The 25,606-nt window shown below is 36.5% G+C and overlaps 2 long non-coding RNA genes across 2 annotated transcripts in view; one reads left to right on the top strand and one right to left on the bottom strand.

The window, feature by feature from the left end:
- The window catches only part of LOC121039384 (uncharacterized), a 162,069-nt gene that overhangs the window by 34,073 nt on the left and 102,390 nt on the right, over positions 1-25,606 (top strand). The gene's annotated exons all lie outside the window — the stretch shown is intronic.
- Positions 15,354-25,606, bottom strand: part of LOC121039387 (uncharacterized) — a 43,716-nt gene continuing 33,463 nt past the window's right edge. Inside the window, exon 2 of the long non-coding RNA XR_005794735.1 lies at positions 15,354-15,540. This is a non-coding gene — a long non-coding RNA (uncharacterized LOC121039387). The remainder of the gene's footprint in view (positions 15,541-25,606) is intronic.

Here is a 25,606-nt window from a genome sequence, read left to right as displayed (position 1 = left end):
TCCATAAACTAAGCAGGCAGTGAAACTTGTGCTTTTGAAGAGCAAGGTTGGCACAGTTTGGTGGGGCTTAGTGTAACAGCTCCATTCTCTACAACATGGTGCTGCTAGCCTTCTGGGGTGGATTGTTGTGGCGCTTGTAGGTGCATGCAGGGGAGCGGTGAAAATGGTGTCACCCAGCTACCCAGTCTCTAATATTGGAACTCTGTTGTCCCCAATCAACAGTTGCACACCCATCCTTTGTCTTCAGCTTCCGTCCATTCCCTGCTTCCACACTGTCTGTGACCAAGCCCCAGGCTACACCTCCCTCCTGAGTTTTGTCTCAGATGTGGCTGCTTTCCCTGGCCCTCCCATTTCTGAGGGACTGCAGCTTTGACCAACTCCTCCCCTCTGAGGAGGGTCTCATGGAGCAATGGTTGAATGCCGGCCACACCCAGGAAAGTTCGTGGGACTGTGCTGCTGCGGATGCCCAGAGACTGCGGCCAGGTGCAAGGCTGCCCCAGAAAAAGTTCACAAGACAGTGTAGGAGCAGCACTTCGGGGATTATGGAAAATCATAACACATATCTGGCACCCCCAATGACCTTGTTCCAGCACCAGCACATGTGGCCATTCTCTGGGGTTCTACTGGGCCCAGGTGGCCTCATAACCGCTACCAAATGTCCTTCCAGCAGTGGAACCACTTCTCCCTGTATGGCCCGAGAACCTCCCAGACCCTACTCTGTTCCTGGGGATTCACCCTTCCCACCAGAGTACCACCAGGTTGAGCTGCAGAGTTTCAGGCTCTGAACTCCCCTTGTTTACAGTCTTAATGGAATTTAAACCCTCTCCTTTCTCCTTTCTCCCTTCTCCCGTTTTAGTTCAGTCCCTGTGGCTGTTTCCAATTTTCCACTTTCTCTCCAGCTGCTTTTGGGGAGGGGTGCTTTTCCCATATTCTCCCCCCATCCTGTCTCTGTCCTCTCTCTGCCTGCAAAAGTGGCTCCCTGCCCTCCGTGACTTCTGTCTCCCCAAGTTCACCTCTCCATGCTGCATACCTGCTGAATTCTATGGTTCATGTTGTGCAGATTGTTGTGTTAATCCTCAGATCAGTTTTCTAGGTGTGCAGGATGGTTTAGTGTTGGTCTTGCTGTATTTCATGAATGCAAGACATACAAAAAACTTCCATGCTGTTCCATCATCTTGGCTCCTCTGTACTTACTGTCTTTTTGATACTAATTACTCTGACTGGTGTGAACTGGTGCCATATTGTGGTTTTGATTTGCATTTCCCTGGAGACTAGTAATGAACATCTTTTCATGTATCTGTGGGTTATCTGTATGTTTTCTCTGGGAAAAAAAAGTCTTTTTAGGTCATTCACCCACTTTTTAATTATACTTATTTTTCGTGTTGACTTGCATAAGTTCTTTACGTATTTTGGAAATTAACTCCTTGTTGAATATATAAATTGCAAATTTTTCTTCCATTCATTAGGTTGCCTTTTTCCTTTTGTTGATGGTTTTCTTTGCTTTGCAAAAGCTTTTGATTTTGGTGTATTTCCACAGTTCACCTTTGCTTTTGTTACCTTGGCCTGAGGAGACATATCTAGAAAAACATTGCTAAGACAGATGTCTAAGAGATTAATGGTTACATATTCTTTTAGGATTTTTGTCATTTCAGGTCTCAACTTTAATCCATTTTGGGTTTATTTATGTGGATGGTGTAAGAAAGTGGCCCAGTTTAATTCTTTTACATGTTGCTGTGCCATTATGTCAGCACCATGTGTTGAGAATACTGTCTGTTCCCATTGTGTATTTTTGCCTCGTTTGTTTTAGATTAATTGATCATATGATCATAGGTTTATTTCTGGGCTCTTTGTTCCATTGATTTGGGTCTATACTTGTGCCAGTACCATTATGTTTTCATAACTATAGCTTTTTTGTATATCTTAATCTGGGATTACGATACCCTCAGCTTTATTCTTAGAGTGCTTGGGATATTCAAGGTCTTTTTGTGTCCATAAAATTTTAGGATTATTAGTTCTAGTTCTGTGAAAACTACTGTTGGTATTTTGATAGGGATTGTATTGAATCTGTATATTGCTTTGGGTAGTTTTAACAACATTTTAACAACATTTCTTCCAATTCATCAGCATGGAATAACTTAATGTTTTTGTGTTGTCTTCAATTTCTTTCATCAATGTCTTAAAGTTTTCAGTGTATACGTCTTTGACCACCTGGGTTAAAATTTTTCCTAGATGTTTTGGTGCATTGTAAATGGGTGTGTTTTCTAAATTTTGTTTTTAGTTTTTCCATTATTATTGTAAAGAAACAAAACAGATTTCTGTATGTTAATTTTGTGTTGTGCAACTCTACTGAATTCATTTATTCTGATAATTTGTTGGTGGACTCTTTAGGGTTTTCTATATATAGTATTATGTCATCTGAAAAGAGTGACAGGTTTTCTTCTTCCTTACCAGTTCAGATCACTTCCTTTTTCTTGTCTGATTACTGTAGCTAGGACTTCCAACACTATGTTAAATAAAAGTGTCAAGAGTTGACGTTTTGTCTTATTCCAGATCTTAGGATAAAAGCTTTGAGTTTTTGACCATTGAGTATGACATTAACTGTAGGTTATTTATCTATTTCCTTTATCATATTGAGGTATATTCCCTCAAAACTCTCTCTGGAGAGTTTTTATCATAAACAAATGTATTTTGTCAAATGTTTTTTTTTTCTGCATGTACTAAGTGATCATAATTTTTTTAATTTTATTTATTTTGAGAGAAGGAGAGCATGCAAGCAGGGGAGGGGCAGAGAGTGAGAGATGGAGAGAGAGAATCCCAAGCAGCCTTGTGTTGTCAGTGCAGAGCTTGACGTGGGGCTTGATCTCATGAACCTCAAATCTCTGGGCCAAAATCAAGAGTCTGTGCACTTAACCAACAGAGCCATCCAAGTGCTCCATAGATGATAATATTCTTATCAATTCTCTTGTTAATGTGGTATATCACATTGGTTGACTTTTGGATATTGAACCATCCTTGCATCCCTGGAATAAATGACATTTGATCATAGCATATGTTTTTCATATTAAAATTGGTTTCCCAGTATTTTCATGAGGATTTTTAAAAATTTTATTTTAGGGGTACCTGGGTTGCTCAGTCATTTAAGTGTCCAACTTTGGCTCAGTTCATGATCTCACAGTTTGTGAGTTTGAGCCCTACATTAGGGTGTCTGCTGTCAGCACAGACCCCACTTTGGATACTTTGTCCCTCTCTTTCTACCCCTTCCTCACTTTCTCTCTCTCAAAAATAATAAATTAACATTTGATTTTTAAAAATTTTAATTCCAGTATATTTAACATACAGTGTTCTATTAGTTTCAGGTATGCAATATAGTGGTTCAACAATTCTATACATTAATCAGTGCTCATCATGAGCCCAAGTGATATAAGTGTACTGTAAATATCTTTCATCTATTTCACTCACCACCCACCCATCTGACTTCTGGTAACCACCAGTTCTCTATACTTAAGAGTATCTTTTTTTGGTGTGTCTCTTTTTGTTGTTGATCATTTGTTTCTTAAATTCTACATATGGGTGAAGTCCTATGGTATTTGTCTTTCTCTGACTGACTTATTTTACTTAGCATTACACCCTCTAGATCCATCCATATTGTTGCAAATGGCAAGATTTCATTCTTTTTTATGGCTGAATCATATTCCATCGTATACATATATATCCATTATAAACCACATCTTTATCCATTCATATATCAATGGCCACTTGGGCTGTTTCCAGATCTTGGCTTGGCTATTGCTATATAACCTAGCAGCATATATCTTTTGGGATGCATATATCTTTTCAAGTTAGTGTTTTCATATTCTTTGAGTACATTGGAATTACTGGATCATATGGTAGTTCTATTTTTAATTTTTAAAGGAATCTCCATACTGTTTTTCCCAGTGGCTCCAATGGTTTGTATTCCCATCAACAGCGCACCAGGGCTCATTTTTTTTTCAACATCCTTAGTAACACGCGTTGCTTCTTGTATTTTTAATTGTAACCATTCTGATAGGTATGGGGTGATATCTCACCATGGTTTTGATTTGCATTTCCCTGATGACGAGTGATGCTAATAATCTTTTCATATGTTTGTTGACCATCTGTCTGTCTGGGAAAATGTCTAATCAGGTCCTCTGCCCATTTTTAATCATATTTATGTGGAGTTTTTTGGTGTTGAGTTGTATGTATTTTTTATATATTTTGGATATTATTATTGGATAAATCATTTGTAAGGTAGATTGCCTTTTTGGCTTAATGGCTTCCTTTGCTTTTCAAATGATTTTTAGTTTGTTGTTGTCCCAATTGTTTATTTTTGCTTTTTTTCCCATTGCCTGGGGAGGCATATCCAGAAAAATATTAATGTTGATGTCTAAGAGATTACTTCCTATATTTTATTTTAGGAGATTTATGGTTTCAGGTTTTAAATTTAATTATTTAATCCATTTTGAATTTATTTTTGTGTGTAGTTTAAGAAAGTGATCCAGTTTTTTTTTGTTTTTGTTTTTTTGTTTGTTTGTTTTCTGCATGTAGCTGTTCAGTCTTCCCAGCACCATTTATGGAAGAGGCAGTCTTTTCCCCATTTTGTTTCTTCCTTCCTTTGTCATAAATTGACTCTCATTGTGGGCTTATTCTGGGTTCTCTAACATGTTCCATTGATGTAGGTATCTATTTTTGCTTATTACCATCCTATTTTCATTACTACAGCTTTGTAGTATAATTTGAAATATGGGGCTATGGTACCTCCTGTTTTGTTCTTCCTTAAGATTTTTTCTGCTATTTTTGGTCTTTTGTGGTTCCATAAAAATTTTAAGATTATTGGTTCTAGTTCTGTGAAAATAGCTGTTGATATTTTGAATAAGGATTGCATTACATCTGTAGACTGCTTTGAGTAGTATAGATATTTGATATTTTATATTTTACAATATTTTATAATATTCGTCTAATTCATCATGGGGTAGCTTTCCATTTCTGTTTCATCTTTGATCTCTTTCATCAATGTTTTATAGTTTTCAGGGTTTAGGTTTTTCACCTCTTTGGTTGAATTTCTTGATAATTGTTTTATTCTTTTTGGTGCACTTTGTAAATGGGATTGTTTTCTTAATTTTCCCTATTTTTTCATTACCAGTGTATAGAAACAGATTTATGTATATTGGTTTTGTATCCTGAAACATTTATTAGTTATGATAGTTTTGTGAAGTCTTTAGGGTTTTCTATGTATAGTGTGTCATCTGTACACAGTGACAATTTTCTTTCTTACAATTTGGATGCCTTTTATTTCTTTTCTGATTGCTGTGGCTAGGACTTCTAGTACTGTGCTGAATAATAGTAGTGAGAGTGGACATCTTGTCTTGTTTCTGATCTTAGGGGAAAAGCCTTAAGCTTTTCACCATTAAGTATGATGTATGCTGTGGAGTTTTCATATCTGGCCTTCATTATGTTGAGGTATATTCCCTCTAAACCCGCTTTGTTGACAGTTTTTATCATGAACAGATGTAGAATTTTGTGAGATTTTTTTTTTTGCATCTATTGTGATGATCATATCCTTCATTTTGTTGATGTGATATATTATATTCACTGATTAATAGATATTGAACCATCCTTATATCCCCAGGATAAATCCTACTTGAATGTGGTGAGTGATCCTTTTAATCTATTGTTAACCACAGTTTGCTAATATTCTGGTCAGGATGTGGTATCTATGTTCATCAGGGATATTGACCTATAGTGTTTATCTGTTTTAGAGTCTTTGTCTGGTTTTCTTATTAGGGTAGTACTGGCCTCATAGAACAAACTTGGAAGCATTCCTTTTTTTATTTTTTGGAATAGATGGAGAAGAATAAGTATTAACTCTTCCTTAAATGCTTTGTAGAACTCTCCCATAAAGCTATTTGTTCCCAGATCTTTGTTTTGTTTCTCTGTTTGATTATCAATTCAGCTTTTCTATTTCTTCCTGATTTTATCTTGGAAGATTTATGTTTATGGTAATGTATCAATTTCTTCTAGATGGTAAAACTTGTAGGCATAAAATTTTTCATACTTTCTTAAAAATTTTTGTATTTCTCTGGCACCAGTTGTTATTTATGTTATTTCATTATGATTATGTTATGTTGTTCTTTTAAGAAGTCTGACTAAAGGTCTATCAATTTTGTTCATCTTTTCAGAGAACCAGATCTTAGTCTCATTGATTTTTTTGTCTTAATTTCATTTATTTCTTCTCTAATCTCTATTATTTTCTCCTTTCTATTAACCTTCGGCTTTGTTTTTCTTTTCCTGTTGCTTTGGGTGTAAAGTTAGATTGATATTTTTCTTGTTGAAGTAGGCAGGTATTGCTAGAAATTACTCTCTTAGAACTGCTTTCACTGCAACCCAAAGATTTTGGAACTGTTGTTTTCATTTTAATTTGTGTCCATACATTTTTTTTTATTACCTCTTTTATTTCTTTACTGACCCATTGGTTGGTTGATAGCATATTCCTTAGCCTCCATGTGTATAAGTTTTTCCAGTTTTTTTTTCTTGTAATTAATTTCTAATTTCACATAATTATAGTCAGATAAGATACTTGGTATAATTTCAATCTTCTTAAATTTATCCTTTCATTCCTCTCTGCACTTATGGGTGTCCACGTCAGAATTTGGTTCTAAATCCTGTCTCTGCCTCTCTCTCTCTCTCTCTCTCTCTCTCTCTTTTAAGGTATTTTCTCTCTATAACTAGCTGTGGAAGGCCTGATTGTCCAATTTGTTTCAGGTTGTTTTCAGAGTGAGATACAATACATGTAGTTGTTGTCACCCTGTGTTCATGAGACAAGACAAGCTCAGGGTCCTTCTATTCTGCCGTTTTTCTCTCTTTTTCCCACATTTTTAAATGAAGTGTTCAAGTAATTTTCAATCTTTTGTTTATCCAGGTGAATTTTAGAATTGCTTTAACACTCCCCACCAACCCCTGGCTCCCAAATTCTTCAAAGGTTTATTGACTTGCATCAAATTTAGAAATTAATTTCAAGTAAATAGTGTGTGTTAATAGTTTTTAAAAAGGTTATTCATCTTTTTAAAAATTATATTTTGTCTTATTTAAACTTTGAAGTAAACTTTTTGTCTGATAGTTTGTACTTTATTTTGCTAAGATAAATATTTTTCCCCTTTTGTATTTTAAATTTCTGGACTATAAGAAAGACATTGGTTTTTGTATTTTTATTTTGTTATCTTATTCAACTATTTTTAATTGTCTTTCAGTTAATTCTCTTAATTTTTTTACTATTTTTTAAAATTTATACCCCTGATTTACATCTTTAATTTCTCTCAGCAGTGTTTTATAATTTAAAGTGTATAAACCTTGCATTTTTTGTTACAATTATTTCCCAACATTTACTTTTTTTTGAAGTTATTATGAATGGAACTATTGCCTTAATTCCATTTTTGGATTGTTGCTACCTAGTATATAGAAATATAGCTGATTTCTATATATTGATCAGTTATTCTGTAACCTTACTAAACTTGTTTATTAGTTATAGCCGGTTTGTTGTTGTTGTTGATGGCCTATATTTCATTTCTATATACTGGATAATGTCTGAGAATGAAGTCAGATTTTTCTTCATTTCAAATCTGACACAATAAATCCTTTCCTTCTCCTTTTCCTTCTCCCTCCCTTTATTTCTCCTTTATTTGAAAGGAGGGTTTGTCACATAGGCTAGTACCCACAGGACAATGTTGAATAGAAATGTTGAAAGCCCATACATTTCTCAATTATTTCTCAGAAAACTTCATGTATTAAGTGACTTTCCTTATTCTCCGTGGTACTTCTATTCATTATACTATTGTATCTCTACCTTTTTTAACATTTATTTTGAGAGAGAGAGAGAGAGAGCGAGAGAGAGGACACAAGTGAAGGAAGGGTAGAGAGAGGGAGACACAGAATCTGAAGTAGGCTTTGGGGTCCAAACTGTTAGCACAGAGCTGGACATGGGGTTCAAGCCCATGAACCATGAGATTATGACCTGAGTTGAAGTTGGATGCTTAATCGACTGAGCCACCCATGTGCTCCTACTTTTTTTTTTTTAAGTGTGTTTATTTATTTTGACAACAGGAAAGAAAGCATTGGGAGGGACAGAGAGGGAGAAAGGGAGAATCCCAAGCATTGTGGACTGCACAGTGTGGAGGTGTGGAGCCCAATGCGGGGCTGGAACTCCAGAAACATGATATCATTACCTGAGCCCAAATCAGCAGTCTCATGCTTAACCAACTGAGCTACCCAGGAGCCCCTCTACCTCTAAAAGGTCAACAGAGATAGTATGGAAAAACCTGAAAACAAGTGAAGATGGAGTAAGAAGATTTCATTTGATGGCTTTGTGAGCAAGCCAGAGATAGTTTTGAGTAATGATATAGTTTTGAGTGATGATATAGTTTTGAGTAAAGATATAATGAGCACGGAAGTTTTGTTAATTATAACTTATTATGTAAGTGCCAGTTATTAGTGTGATTTTAGAAGGGAAGGGTGAAGAAACACTTAGAATGGGATGATTTACCCAGTCTCAGAAACCTACTTATTGCCTAACAACTGTACTCAACAACTCTAGCTTGCTTGAAATGAGTGTGATTTTTCAGCTAAAAAAAAAAAAAAAAAAAAAAAAAAAGAGCCTTTGTGTGTACATCATCTTACCATGAACTATTACCCTTGTCTAACAAGCCTTAGATCACTGAATTTCTCCCTCCCAATGTCCTTTTTAGGATAGGTATGGGGTGGAGAGTATTAAAAGTTTATTGACTTAAATGAAGTTCAGATATACCCATTGTTAATGTGCAAATGACCAAATAAGTTACCCTTGGAGGGTATCTCGGTTAAGAAAAGAATGTGTTTATTATCAATAACTCTCAAAGACATTTTTTTTTTCAACGTTTATTTATTTTTGGGACAGAGAGAGACAGAGCATGGACGGGGGAGGGGCAGAGAGAGAGGGAGACACAGAATCGGAAACAGGCTCCAGGCTCTGAGCCATCAGCCCAGAGCCCGACGCGGGGCTCGAACTCACGGACCGCGAGATCGTGACCTGGCTGAAGTCGGACGCTTAACCGACTGCGCCACCCAGGCGCCCCTCAAAGACATTTTTAACATAAAGGCTGGAGATATAGGGGACTTTGAGCTGAAATCATTGAGAATCTCAGACTATTTCATACAGAAATTAGGCTCCCAGTTCTATGAATAGGAAGATGCAATTATTTAGGAATACTTGTTATCAGCTGGAATTATGGCATAATTTTAACTCACAGTGGATCCAGTGAGCCTGAGAATCTATCTTATGGTTATTTACCTGGTTTATCATTTATGGTTTGTAGACTAGCTGACAGAATCTTCTCTTTGATCTATATACCTATGGAATAAAAGCCACTATTATAGCAATGGACATGCACAAGTCTCTGAAACTGTTCATCTCCCACTAACCAAGGTAGGAAGTTAGAAACAATATCCTATCCAAAGAGAAATTGCAGAGATTAGTGACATTGCCAAAGATATAAAGAAGTGGTAGATGCCATTTAATTAACCTGTAGCCCCTGAAAACCCAGGAGGATTGTGGTTGATAATGAAGGAGCACTGTAAACTTAAACAGGTGGCAACAATCTCAGCCTCTGGGCTGGGTGTGGTCTGGGTATTTTTACAAGTCAACATAACCTCTGGCACTTGATAGGAAGCTATTTGGCAAATGTTTTCTTCTTGAATCTCCCTCATTGGGGAAAAAACTGATTTAGCTGCTGCCACTCTGAAATGACAAACCTGCCCAAGCAGAAGCCAGTAATAATTCCTCATTATGGAACAGTTTCTTGAGAAGCCCAGCCAGCCAAGTGAGAGCTTGAGTACATTGGACCTTTTCTATTTTATTTTGACCTTATCTGTATTGTAACCTGATGTGTGATTTGACCCTACCAACATGGAAACCTTCTCTAGATATGTATTTCCCCTCTTTTCCTACAGTAATTCTTCCAGAACCATCATCTCAAATCTGATCAAATGTTTCATCTGTTAATCTTGGTGAACAAAGAGGGTGAGACAATTGACATATGACCATAGCATCCACTAGTCTTAGGTTATAGACTAAACCTATAATCCAGCAGTATAACTTAACAGTGGAAGACCTATTGATACATAGTAATGTGCCAGTTCAGGGTTGGAGACTGTACTCCAGGTTATAGTACATGCAGTAAACCTATGCTCATGGTGCTGTGTCTCTAATGACTAGAATACACAATTCCAGGAACCAAGGGTGAACGTGGTATTATCTCTAACCATCATCATTCCAAGTTATCCACTTGCAGAATTTTGTGTTCTGCCTCTAAAATCTTTGGTCTGCTATGTTTGAGGCCAGGTTTTCAGTGGGTGAAATTTCTACTAAAGAAACTGTAAGGATTCCTTTCAACTTGAAATTGTGATGACATCGTGAGGCTCTCAAAATCCCTAAACCAGCAGGCAAAGAAAATAACTCATATTGGGAGTAACTGACTCTGACAACCATGATGATGGAACTGCTGCCACAAAATGGAATGGGAGCAAGAATGAGTAGATCTGAAGTCCAGGAGGTTTACTGAGGTGTCTATTGTTTTTTTCTCAAGGATAAATAGACACGTGTTGGAAAGAAGTCCTAACAAAGGCAAAGTGATGAAGAAATCAGATTACTTGGAATATAGATGTGGGTTATCCCACCAGACAAATGACCCAGACCAACTCAAGTGCTGACCAAGGGTTAGCAATTTGTAGAGTGGCTGGTAGAGGAGAGGATGAGGATACTAATTATAGCTATGTGAGCAGCTGTGGCCATGGGGATCATAGCTTATTTTGTTCCCCTGCTCCTTTCATTGTCTTTGCAGAGATTGTGGCTGCTAACCATCTAGAAGGGACATCCACAGTAGACTGGTTGAGAGCACAGGTGGATCAAGAGTGGGCAAGAAATCTAGAAAATACCTCTAATGCACTGTTACAAATCTTCTCAGCTACACCTCTTATTACAGCCATGGTTGCTTTGACCAGTGTGATACAGGTTCCAACCAACTTCATACAGTTACAAACTGACTCACCAGGCTCCTGCTACTTACCCCTTGCTTTGCCCCACAGTGGAAGGCAAATCACCTGCATGTGATGTGTCCACACATGTGCACATCAGAAGTATGGAACAGTTAACCTACAAAGTTAATATTTTACCAATGGGAGATAGAAGCCAATGGACAAATGCTTTCTCCTTACTCCTCCTGAAAGACATCACTGAGGCATATTTTGTACTGCTCCTCAGATGTTCTTGGATCAAACAGCCAATAGTATATTACATTATTATATAATAATTATAATAATTATAATTAATATTATATATATTCATATATATTATTACTATATATGATTATATTATATGTATTATATATTAATTATATAATTATTAATATATGGCATTATTAATATAGATTACATGTTGTTAATATAATAATATATTCCTCTATGTGTTCTGGCTCCTTTCCTGCTTTGTTCCCCTGTCCCCCATGTGTGTTACTGGAATCACACACCCCCCAGTAGGGTACTCCCACAAAAGCCTTTGTTTCAGAGCCTGCATCGTGGGGAACCAAGATAAGATGCTCTGTCAGAAAGCTATTATTAGATGTGAAGTCCAGATGATAAACAATGCTGTGACTTACCTAGAGTCTCACAGATGGTGATCATCTGATTTCTATCCTTATCCTATTTTATGGCTCAAATCTTGTAGTGTCTACACCAGATCACGTCTCAGTGGGGCTGGTAATGCAATGACTATTGAAACTAGGACGTAGTTAGGCCATTGCCAGTTCTAGTGACTGTGACTTTAATGTCAAATTTTGTGGTGTTTTTTCCTAGCAAAATCAGAGGCAGAAGCATGCAAGAAAATAGCAGATTCCATATTTTAAACAATACAAAATTGGAATGCTATCTACCTTAGGTAATCCTCTATTTTCCAATAACTGTGAAGGGGCTGTATACAGACACTCGCATCACAGTGTCTGTTTGGAAAAAGAAATGTGTTCCTGCCCCCGCTTTTAAAAATGATACACTGAGGCCTAGAGAGATTAAGTTATCTGTCTAATTTCATAAGCTTATTAGTGGCAATATTTAAGTTGTGACTAGATAATCTAAAGAACAGTGTAATTATGCTTTTGGTAAGTTTAAATACAGGTCTATGGAGGAATCTGGGAATTTTTGATAAGGTCCCGAGGGCCCTTGTAACACCATATTTCTGTGATCCTAAGTAATCATCACATCCAAAGAATTAATTATGCCACATGATATTTTCCCAGTGCAATACAGATGGCTTCATCTTACAAATTTAGGCTCTAGTCAGAGATGATTCACTGGCATTTTAGAGGTACTGTTGCAACTGTTCCCCAGAAGAAACTCAAATAGGATGCTTCAAATTTCTGTCTATTGAAAAGATATGTTATTTAGTGACAAGTCCCTTTACATCTGAAAGGGAGATCCAGCAATCTCTGTGTGCACACTTAGTATATGCAGCCAAACTGCCCTTCTGAGATTGAGCTACAGTGGGTATACCTGTGCATCAGGGTCTAGAAGCCTATCTTGTACCACATGCCAGATTAGCTCAGAACCAAATGATGAAAGGCACTGTCAAAAGGTCCTAGAAACCCTGAGTCAGGACAGCTAGAGAACATTGGCAGAGTACAACCTTCCATTAAAAATTTGATGCTTAAATCCCTTCCATAGCCTCCCTCTTGTACAGATAGCTAGGCCCTCTCTGAACCCACCCACTAACTGAATTAAATACCAAATCTGCCAATGTCCAGATTAAAGTAAACCCCATTTTACTTACTGCATGTTACTTTTGGCTATAGAATTATCTTCGACATTCCATCCATTTGGCAAATGTTTACTGAACAACATACACATTGGCTTCATACTGGCAGTAGAGACATAAAATGACCACACAATTGTGTGTACACCTTCCCTCATTCCCAAAAGGTACTGAACAACATAAATATCTCCCTCAAAAAACACTAAGTGTGGAGCAGATGCCAAAATGTAAGCCATGGTTACCATAAATATGATAGAGGTGCTTAGAGGACAGCCTTTCTGCCTGGGTGGTTAAGGAAGGTTTCCTGGAGATGGGATGCCTGAGCTGGATATACTGGAGGACTGTCAGGATTACTTAGATAATAATGGAGGAAACAGCCTACCAGCAGCAAAATGTGCAAAGAGTGAGAGTACATGATGCAGTCAAGAGACAGCAGTCAATTCAAGGAAACTGGGATAAGGTGCCTGTGAAAGAGGTGGATAAAGTTGGGCAGGTAGACAAGGCCGCATCATAGAATGCCCTACAGGAGCTTCAACTCTATCCTACAATCTATGAAGGCTGATGATGAGGTTGAAATTGGGTAGTGATAAGTTGAGATCAATCACTGAAAAGGCAGTTAAACTAATTATTATAGCATTTTGTAAACTGGATTATAACTTTGGCAGGTCTCCCCATACAAGTCCTGCCAGTAAGTAGAATAAGTGGAAACTTTATCTGCTACAGTGCTAGGGGAAGTCCATGAGAACTATAGCTCCCCATTGTCTTCCTTCTATATTAGAGTAAATTTCCTATTTCAGAGAGGAAAGAGATGTAAATTAATAAGTAATTTTAGTGGCAGTACTGTTAATAGATGATTATGTTCTTTCCAGCTGTCCCTTCGTTTATTTCCTACCCAGTGTCTCTGGCTGTCACCTTTATGCTATTTGAACATTTCTAAGTCTGGTCATCTCTTGCCTGTCCTTTGTGCATTTAGCAGAGTTTTCCTTTGTCTCTGTCCTTTGTTATCCAAACTCCCTATTAGAGGTTTTGGTATTATCCAAATTCTAGGGTTCTCTTTACAGTCTTAATCTCTTGGAAAATTAAGTTGGTTGGGCTACATTACTATTCCATAAGTGGATTCACATACTGCCTAATGCTAATCCATAATATAAAACTGGTCCTTAGGAAAATGAAAAAAAAATACACTGAGGGATTTGTGGTCTTGTGTTCAGTTTGCCTTTGGATCTCAGGTGACAATGATGGATTAATATTATTATTTTAATAATTAGAATTCTTGTGACATATTCCTATCATACATCCATGCATAACCCTTCTTTCTTTCTTCGCTTGCTTGTTTGAAATAATTGAATTCAATAAATAAATGTATATCTCCTACCCAACATGGAAACTAGAACATGGACCATAACTTTTATTTGTATATGTAATTCCCACTCAACTCATTCCCATGCCTCCCTTTACTTGTGATATTTTACCCTTTAAACAATTATATATGGGCACCTGGGTGACTTAGTGGGTTAAGCATCAACTTCCACCCAGGTCATGATCTCGAGGCTCGTGGGTTTGAGCCTCGTGGGTCAGGCTCTGTGCTGAGAGCTCAGAGCCCATAGCCTGCTTCGGATTCTGCCTCTCTCTCTCTCTCTGCCCCTCCCTTGTTTGTACACTCTCTCTCTCTTAAAAATAACATTAAAAATAATAAAATAAACAATTATATACATAGATATATGCATAAACACTTCTATGGAATCCCTAAAAGTATATCTTTTATTAAGATTCATATTTTTTACGTGCAGCTGTTCACTTATCCTAACTGTTGTGTATTATTTAACTATGTTAAATATTTCACATGTTTAATTCGTTATTATTCTCCTGTAGATGGTCATCTGTATTATTTCCCAGATACTTCTAGTATGACGAAGGCTGCCTTATCATTTCTGCACATATCACCTGGGGTATATTGACAATAGTCATTCTCAGATAAAAACCTGGAGGTAGAATTGCTGGATATTAGAGTCTGCATGTTTTCCACACAGAAAGATGCACTCGGTGGAAGGACTCTCTTTATTCTTTCTTAAATATGTTCTTTTATGGTAGCAAATGCCCATTTTAATTAAATGATGCTAATTATAGATAGCACTTGCTGCTTTGAAGAAAGTATCCACTTTTATTAAAATTAACAACCTCAAATTTTATTGGGATGTTTTACTACCCTGTGAAATTCTAAAGTCTAGGGAACCCAAGACAAGATCCTATTTAAGAGAAAGGAAAATTTTATCTCCCTCTGTGAAGGAGCCATCATCATAGCACTTATCTCACTGTCATGAGAATTAATGAGATAAATAAATTATAACCACTAGTATACGGTAATTGTTCAGTAAGCTAATGAGGCTACCTTGGTTTCAGATCGTAACTTGTAAGCCTTGGTGAGAACTGCCTTTCATGGGGTTTTCACTCCTTATCTGTGAAACAGATATAGGAGCATTCAGAATACAGAGTTAACCCTTGACTGTGATGCCCTTCATTTTGAGGTAATTCTTTTATATTTATTTTGACATTATGGGGAAAGCAAGGCCACCGCACAGCAGGCATCTTGGAATTGAGTTTCCTCTGATGCTGGGTCTTTGGTCTGCTTCAGTTTCCTTTTCTGAGGATACAAACATTGGTGGGTCAGTGTGGAGCAGCCAGATCTGAAGGAGGCACTAGAAAACAGAAGAGGGAGGAAGCTGTCAGTTTGTTAAAAGAGAAATTAACTTTGCTCCAGTCCCAAGGCTGAGAGTTATCTTCTCTGGAGAGCTCCCTGATGGTCTTCCCTGGTTGGTCACTGAAATCCAGTGGATACCTACATGAATTTAGCTTCATATAGGAAATCATTGTGGAAATGAAGACCTTAGGGCATCCAGACTTCATTTACATTCACTTAAATTATCACCTGCTTGTCCAGTTGTTATTTAAATAATGCAACAAAATACTATTGCATAAACTCCAGCAACCCTTGTCATTTGTTTACACACAGAGGGAACATGTTTATCTCTTGCTAATAGTTGATTCTTTGCAAGTGGAACTGAAGACAGAGGTCTGTGTTGATGCTGGGCTGTTTATGCCACGAGGGAAAGGGCACTAACATGATAGGTAGAAATGCTTCCAAAGCAAATTTATATATTTTAAAAATCAATATATACTTTTCACTTACTGTGTGTCAAGCTCTGTGCAGAATACTGAGGATACAAACATGAATAAGACATTTCTTCCTCCCATGAAGCTATTGGGACATAGGACATGGGCAACTTAAACAATTACACCATAGCTAGTAACTATAAAATCGCTATATGGGCAGGTGCTACCAGAACACAGGAGTGGCAGCTAACTCATGGGGGATGTTTAGGGAGCCATCATATGGATAAGGTGCCATATAGGTAGTGCCTTGAAGCACATGTAGGATATTTACAGGTAGAGAAAGATTTCCTAAGAGAAAACCATTTGAGCAAAAGCATGGGACTGAGAAAATTCAGGGTCTCTTTTAAGATCAAGGCCTTCTTCACATGCCTGAGAACTCAGTGCCATTTTCCTGCTCATTTCCCTCCTGCCATGCCCTACAACAGCGCAGATTAAAAGCCTCAGATAAAACACATGAAGCACACAGTGTTTGGCACATGGTTACTGGTCAATAAATGATGACTGTCCTTATGATGAGGTTGCTAGTGTGTGCCTTCTATGTTTGCCCAAGTTAATCTCTTAGCCTCTGCCCATAGGACCGTAATAAAACAACCATCCCTCATTAAGCTCACAGTAAGTAGCACTGAGGCAAAAGCATGCGAATTACAGTTTATATTTATTGTGTGGATGAGGTGACTGAGCCTCAGGGAAATGGAGCAACTTGCCTAATGGCACAGAGTGGTAGCATTAGAAACCAGTCCAAGTCTGCCAGACTCAAAAGCCTATGCTTTTTCCATTGCACCATATAATTTATCATATTGAATCCATGATAGATCTTCTGGGATTGACTAAAGTCAAAAAACAACCCTCAGCATCCTCCAAATCAGCTCCCAGCCTGGATATTTGAAATATCCTGTTTAAGGCACCCACAGTTTCTGCTTATCTTCCAAAAGCGTTTGAAAATTACATCTCTTGCTGTGGCACACAGGTCTCCTTCCTGCTACCTAGGTCAGAGCACTTGGAAACTGACTCCACTTAGTATATAAGCAGTTTATGCCAAGGCTTTGAGACTTTAAATGATGTTCTCATCAATACCTTTATTTCTTCTCTTTTCCATTATGCATTTAACTTTTACAGAGTAATCATTACATAGTATTCACTCACTGTCTTAATAATCCATCTCCTACCGCTGACTAAATCCCAAATACTGAGCTTCAGAGTTAAGATTAAAAAACCCTGCCTCTCAAGCAATCTCTTAAAGGCTGCTTTCAAGTGTTTCACTTTAATTGGGAAGAGAAGAGAAGATTATATGCAGGATTGAGGACTTCCATTTTCCATTTCTCAGAGGACTTATGACTTTCCAAGCCTGTAAAAGAATATGACTCAAATCTAAGAAGTCAGTGTAAGCTACTATCTACCTAAATCAGGAAGCCTCCCAGACCCAATCTCTAATCATAATTAACATTATAATTAATTTCTCCTTTTCTCAGCTCTGCTGTCTGAGCATAGGGTTGACCCCATGAACTCATTTTAGCATAGCCTAATGAACTGTTATTCTTCAGAAGCTCATTGTGAGGGTGAGGACACAATTTTATTCAACTTTGATCACAACATCACAAGGTTTAGACTCAGAAATGTTCAAGAAATACTTGCTAAATTAACAGGACCAAGATAAGAATTATCTTTCCAGCAGAAGAAAAGACACATGTCAAAATAGATGTCTTAAAAATGTTTTCATTCAGCTTGTGACATAGAAAATTATCTTAAATATAACACTTCCTGATGTTCCTGCTTCAATATTTACTAAAACTTCTCTAAACATTGATTAAGCACTGATATGAATCAGGCATGCTGCAAATGTAAGAAAAACAGTCATTCCCCTTAAGAGCTTTGCAGTCTTTTAGTGGAGAAAGCCCCCAAACTCACAAATCTTGTAAAGCAAGATAGGTGTTTCACTTACAGGTATGTGAGGATGCTGGGGGCATGGCTTACAGTAGAACAGTCAGATAACACTTCAAAGAGACAAGGGGGTGAAGAAAGAGGAAGGACGTGTAGGGCAAAAGACACAGAGGTAAAGAAGTGTAATATATTCCAAGAATGTCAAACATCAAGTGTGTCCTGGGCATAGAGATCATGGAGGAAGAACGGGAGATTGAGAGCTGGGTCTAAAGTTTTGTTTTTTCTTTTTAAATTATTGAAATATATTTGGAATACAATGTCGCACATAAGTATAGTCACCATCTGTCGCCATACAACATCATCACAGTATTATTGATTATAATAACTTTGCTGTACTTTTCATCTTTGTGCTTTATTTTATAACTAGAAATTTGTACCTCTTAATTCCCTTTGCCTATTTCGCCCATTTCCCCACCCCTCTTGCCTCTTCAACTACCAGATCATTCTCTGTATTGGAGTCTGGTTTTTTTTTGTTGTTGTTCATTGTTTTGTTTTCTAGAGCCCACATATAAGTGAAATTATATGGTATTTGTCTTTGACTTATTTCACTTAGCATAATACTCTCTAGGTCCATCCCTGTTGTCACAAACGGCAATATCACATTCTCTGTTATGGCTGAGTAATATTCCTTTGTAGGTTCATATATTGCAACTTCTTTATTCATTCATCTATCTATTTACACTTAGACCATGTCCATATCTTGGCTATTATAAATAATATTGCAATAAATGTGAAGGTACATATATCTTTTCAAATTAGAGTTTTTGTTTTCTTTGGTTAAATATCCAGTACAGAAATTATACTGGATCATATGGTATTTTCATTTAAAAATTTTTAAAGACCTCCATATTATGGCATGGTTGCACCAATTTATATTCCCACCAACAATGCACAAGAGTTCCCTTTTCTCCATATCATTGCTGACATTTGTTATTTCTTGTCTTTTTGATACTTTCCATTCTGACTGGTGTGGGGTAATATGGTAATTTTGATTTGTATTTCCCAGATGATGACTGATGTTCAGCATCTCTCATGTATCTGTTTGCCACTTATGTATCTTTGGAAAAATGTCTGTTAAGGTTTTCTGCCCATCTTTTAATTGGACTATTTGTAAGTGTGTGTGTGTGTGTGTGTGTGTGTGTGTGTGTGTGTGTGTGTTGACTTGTATAAGTTCTTTACATATTTTGGATATTAACCTGTTGTTGGATATATCATTTCCAACTATCTTTTCCCATTCAGTAGGTTGATTTTGTTTTGTTGATGGTTCCCCCTGTTGTGCAAAAACTTTTGAATTTGATGCAGACCCAAGAGTTTATGTTTGCTCTTGTTTCCCTTGCCTCAGGAGACATACTCAAGTATGTTGCTAAGGCTGATATACAAGAGATTATTACTATGTTTTCTTCCAGGGGGCTTATGGTTTCCAGTTTCCAACTTAAGTATTATATCCATTTTGAGTTTATTTTTGTGCATGGTATAAGTGGTCCAGTTTCATTCTTCTGCATGTAACTGTCCAGTTTTCCCAGCACTATTTACTGAAGTCCTGTCTTTTCTCCATTGTGTTATTGCCTTCTTTGTCATAGATTAGTTAGCCATATAAGTGTCATTTATTTCTGGACTCTATTCTTTTCTATTGATCTATATATCTATTTTGGTGACATTTCCATGTTGTTTGAGTTGCTATAGCTTTGTAATATATCTTGATCTGGAATTGTGATATTTTCAGCTTTGTTCTTTCCCCAGATTGCTTTGGTTATCCAAGGTCTTTTGTGGATCCATACAAATTTTAGGATTATTTGTTCTAGTTCTGTGAAAAATGCTGTTGGTATATTAATAGGGATTGCTTTGAATATGTAAGTTTCTTTGGGTATAGTATGGGCATTTTAACAATATTGATTGCTTCAGTCCATGAGCATGGAATGTCTTTCCATTTGTTTCTGTCATCTTCAATTTCTTTCATCTATGTCTTAAAGTTTTCATAGTGTAAGTCTTTCACCTCCTTGGTTAAGTTTATTCCTAGGTATTTTATTATTTAAAATTTTTTAATGTTTATTTTTTTAAGGAGAGAGAGAGTGTGAGCAGGGGAGGGACAAAGAGAGAGAGACAGAATCCAAAGCAGGCTCCAGACTCTGAGCCATCAGCACAGAGCCCAATATGGGGCTCAAACCCATGAGCCATGAGATCATGACATGAACCAAAGTCAGACATTTAACTGAGCCACCCAGGTGCCCTGGGACTGTTTTCTTTCTTTCTCTTTCTACTACTTTGTTGTCAGTATATAGAAAACAAATTTCTGTATGCTAATTTTGTATCCTGAAACTTTACTCCATTCATTTATTCATTCTAACAGTTATTTGGTGGAGTCTTTAGTGTCCTTTACATGAAGTTTTATTTCATCTGCAAATAGTTGATAGTTTTGTTTCTTCTATACTACTTTGGGTGATTTTTATTTCTTTTTCTGATCTGATAGTTACAGCCAGGATTCCCAGTACAATGTTGAATAAAAGTAGTGGGAAGACCTCCTTATCTTGTACCTTGTCTTGGAGGAGAAGCTTTCAGTTTTTCCTCATTAAGTATGATGTTATCTGTGGGTTTTCCATATACCGGCTTTATTATGTTGAGGTATGTTATCTATAAATCCACTTTGTGGAGAGGTTTTATCATGAATGGACATTAAATTTTCTCAAATGTCTTTTCTGTGTCTATTAAGATGATCATGTGGGGTTTTTTTCTTTTAATTTACTTTTTAATTTACACCCAAGTTAGTTAGCATATAGTGCAACAATGATTTCAGGAGTAGATTCCTTAATTCCCCTTTCCCATTAAGCCCATCCCCCCTCCCACAACCTCTCCAGAAACCCTCTGTTTGAGAGTCTCTTATATTTTGTCCCCTCCCTGTTTTTATATTATTTTTGCTTCATTTCCCTTATGTTCATCTGTTTTGTATCTTAAACTTCTCATATGAGTGAAGTCATATGATATTGACTAATTTCACTTAGCATAATACCCTCTAGTTCCATCCACATAGTTGCACATGGTAAGATTTCATGTATTTTTGTTCTCTATCCTTAAGCTTTTTTTTTTGTATCTTAAACTTCTCATATGAGTGTGTGTGTATGTATATATATACACACACACACACACACACACACGTACACACTACATCTTCTTTATCCATTCATCCATCAATGGACATTTGGGCTCTTCCCATACTTTGGCTATTGTCAATAGCACTATTTTAAACATCGGGGTGCATGTGCCCCTTTGAAACAGCACACCCAATCCCTTGGATAGATACCTAGTAGTGCAATTGCTGGGTCACAGGGTAGTTCTATTTTTAACTTTTTTGAGAAACCTCCATTCTGTTCTCCAGAGTAGCTGCACAAGTTTGCATTCCCACCAGCAGTGCAAAAGAGGTCCTCTTTCTCTAAATCCTCATTAATATCTGTTGTTTCCGGAGTTGTTAATATTAGCCATTCTGACAGGTGTGAGGTGTTATCTCATTGTGGTTTTGATTTGCATTTCCCTGATGATGAGTGACGTTAAGCATTTTTTCATGTGTCTGTCAGCTATCTGCATGTCTTCTTTGGAGAAGTGCCTATTCATGTCTTTTGCCCATCTCTTCACTGGATTATGTGTTTCTTTGGGTGTTGAGTTTGATAAGTTCTTTTTAGATTTTGGATACTAACCCTTTATATGATATGTCATTTGCAAATATCTTCTCATTTCATCAGTTCCCTTTTAGTTTTGCTGATTGTTTCCTTTGCTGTGCAGAAGCTTTTTATTTTGATGAGGTCCCAATAGTTCATTTTTGCTTTGGTTTCCCTTGTCTCTAGAGACATGTTGAGTAAGAGTTGCTGTGGCCAAGGTCAAAGAGGTTTTGCCTGCTTTCTCCTCTAGGATTTTGATGGCTTCCTGTCTTCTATTTAGGTCTTTCATCCATTTTGTGTTTATTTTTGTGTATGGTGTAAGAAAGTGGTCCAGGTTCATTTTTCTGCATGTTGCTGTCCAGTTTTCCCAGCAAAATTTGCTGAGAGACTGTCTTTATCCTATTAGATAGTCTCTCCTGCTTTGTCAAAGATTAGTAGGCCTTACCTTTGTGGGTCCATTTCTGGGTTCTCTATTCTGTTCCATTGATCTGAGTGTCTGTTTTTGTGCCAGTACCACACTGTCTTGATGATCACAGCTTTGTAATATAGCTTGAAGTCCAGGATTGTGATACATCCAGCTTTGGTTTTCTTTTTCAAGATGATCATATGGTTTTTATCCTTTCCTTTGTTAATGTGATAAACCACATTGATTGATTTGTGGATATTGAATCTTGCCTTCCTAAAATGAATCCCACTTGATCATGGTAAAAGTTTGTTTTAATGAATTGTTGAATGTGATTTGCTAATATTTTGAGGATTTTTGCACCTATGTTCATCAGGGTTGTTTTTTGGGGGGAAGGTGGAGTGTCTTGTTTTGGTATCACAGTAGTGATAGTGTGTAGAATAATTTGGTAATTTTCCTTTTTCTTCTATTTTTTTTTTTTGAATAGTTTGAGAATAATAGGTATTAACTCTTCTTTAAATGTTTGTTAAAATTCACCTGTGAGGCCATTTGGTCCTGGACTTTTATTTGTTAGGAGTTTTTTGTTGTTTTGTTTTGTTTTGTTTTTGATTACTGATTCAATTTCCTTACTAATAAAGAGTCTGTTTAAGTTTTCCAGTTTTGTCTAATTCAGTTTTGAAAGATTGTGTATCTCTAGGAATTTATATATTTATTCTAGATTGTCCAGTTTGTTAGCATATAACTTTTTATGTTGAGATATTTTCTAATATTTTGTATTTCTGTGGTGTCCATTTTATTTCTATTTTGTTTCTGATTTTGAGTTTTCTCTATTTTTTTAATGAGTCTGGCTAAAGGTTTATCAAATTTGTTTTCAATGAGCCAGTTCTGAGAATCATTGGTCTTTTCTATTGTTTCTTTAGTCTTGATTTAATTTATTTCCACTCTAATTTTAACTACTTTCTTCCTTCTATCAAGTTGTTTTTTTCTTTCTCTAGTTCCTTTAGGTGTAAGGATCAGTTGTTTATTTGAGAATGTTCTTGTTTCCTATGGTATGCCTGTATTGCTGTAAAGTTGCCTTTTAGAACTGATTTTGTTGTATCCCAAAGATTTAGGACCATTGTGTTTTTCACTTTCATTTGTCTCCATGTATTTTTTTATTTTGTCTTATTTTTTTCATTGACCCATTAGTTTTTTAGTAGCCTATTGTTCAGCTTCCATGTTCTTGGTGTTTTGTTTGTTTGTTTGTTTGTTTGTTTTCCAGTTCTTTTCTTTTGATTCCTAACTTCACACCATTGTGGTCAGAAAAGATGCTTAATGTGATTTTATTCTTTTTAAATTTGGGGGGGGGTTGTTTATGGTCTAGCATGTGATCTATTCTGAAGTATGTTCCATATGCACTTGAAAAGAATGTGTATTCTGTGTATGGGTGGCATGTTCTGTATATTTGTGAAGTCCATCTGGTCTAATCTGTAGGTCAAAGCCAGTTTCCTTGTTTATTTTCTAGTTGTATGATCTATACATTGATTTAAGTGAGGTGTTAAAGTCCCTTAATATTGCTATATTACTTTCAATTTCTCCTTTTATATCTATTAATATTAGCTTTATGAATTTAGGTACTCCTATATTGGGTGCATAGATATTTATAATTGTTAAATCTTCTTGTTGGATTGATCTTTTCATCATTATGTAATTCCCTTCTTTATCTCTTGTCACAGTCTTTGTTTGAAAGTCTACTTTGGGGGCTCCTGGGTGGCTCAGTCAGTTAAGTGTCCAACTTCAGCTCAGGTCATGATCTCACAGTCCGTGAGTTCAAACCCCATGTCAGGCTCTGTGCTGACAGCTCAGAACCTGGACCCTGCCTCAGATTCTGTGTCTCCCTCTTTCTCTGCCCCTCCCCTGCTCATGGTCGGTCTCTGTCTCAAAAATAAATAAAAACATTAAAAAAAAAGAAAGTCTACTTTGTCTGATAAAAGTATTCCTACCTGTTTTTTTTTCTTGTTAATATCCATTTGCATGAAATATATATTTTTCCATCCCTTTACTTTTAGTCTATATGAAGTGAGTCTTTTATAGGAAGCACATACATGGGGCTTGTTTTCCTTATCCATTAAGTCACTCTAAGTCATTCTATTTATATATTGATTTAGTCTGCTTATATTAAGGTAATTATTGATAGGTACCTACTTATGGCAATTTTGTTAATTGTTTTCTTGTTGTTTTTGTAGTTCTTTTCTGTTTCTTTCTTTCTCTTGTGTCTTCTCTATTGGTTTGATAGCCTTCTTTAACATTATACTTGGATTCATTTCCCTTTATTTCTTGTTTATTTCTTTACTAGAGTTTTTTTTTTTTTAATTTGTGGTTATTATGGAGTTCATACATAACATTCTACATGTAGAGCAGTCTATATTGAGTTGGTGATCACTTAAATTCAAAAAATTTCTGGGGTGCCTGGGTGGGTCAGTTGGTTAAGCATCTGACTTCAGCAGCAGGTCATGATCTCACGGTTTGTGAGTTTGAGCCCCGCATCAGGCTCTAGGCTGACAGCTCAGAGCCTGAAGCCTGCTTCGGATTCTGTGTCTCCCTCTCTCTGTTCCTCCTCCACTCACTCTCTCTCTCTCTCTCTCTCAAAAATAAATAAAGATTTTTTAAAAATTCAAAAAATTTCTAAAAGCACTCAATTTTTACTCTCTGCTCTATGTATATTATGTCACATTTTACATCTGTTTATTTAGTATATTTCTTCACTGATATTTGTAGATACTACTGATTTTTACTATTTTTATGTTTTAATCTCCGTAATGGCTTTATAAGTGACTAATATATTTACTATGTGTTTGCTTTTACTAGTGAAACATTTACCTTTCATAATTTTCTTCTAGCTATGGACATTTCCACTTACAGAGTTTTCTTTAATGTTTCTTGTAAGGCTGGTGTAATGGTGATGAACTTTTGTTTGCCTGGGAATACATTTATATCTCTTCAATTCTAAATAACTTTGCTGAATATTCTTCATTTTATGTTTTTCCCTTTTAATGCTTTGAATATAGTGTACCATTCCCTTCTGGTCTACAAGATTTCTGCTGAAAAACCACCTGATAGCCTTATTGAGTTTCCTTTGCATGTTAACTGTTTTCTTTTGTTGCTTTTTAAAAATATGTATTAATTTTGAGAAAGAGAGTGTATACACATGAGCAGGGGAGAGGCAGAGAGAGGGAGAGAGATAATGCCAAGTAGGCTGTGCGTTGTCGGTGTAGAGCCTGCTGTGCTTGAACTCACAAACACTAAGATCATGACCTGAGCCAAAATCAAGAGTCAGCCACTTAGCCAACTGAGCTACCTAGGTACCCTTCTTGTGGCTTTTTAAAATTCTCTCTTTTATTTTTAATTCTTTAATTTTTGCCATTTTAATATGTGTCTTTGTGTAGACCTGCTTGGGTTCATCTTGTTTTGGGTCTCTGTACTTTCTGGACATGAATGTTCATTTCCTTACCCAGATTAGGGAAGTTTTAAGCTATTATTTCTTTTTTTTTAACGTTTATTTTTTTATTTATATATGAAATTTATTGTCAAATTGGTTTCCATACAACACCCAGTGCTCATCCC

The sequence above is a fragment of the Herpailurus yagouaroundi genome, unplaced genomic scaffold (genome assembly GCF_014898765.1).
Source record: "Herpailurus yagouaroundi ecotype Mexico unplaced genomic scaffold, PumYag 180, whole genome shotgun sequence".
Lineage (NCBI taxonomy): Eukaryota > Metazoa > Chordata > Mammalia > Carnivora > Felidae > Herpailurus > Herpailurus yagouaroundi.
The sequence above is the reverse complement of the archived record's forward strand: the minus strand, read 5'-3'. Positions and strand labels throughout refer to the sequence as shown.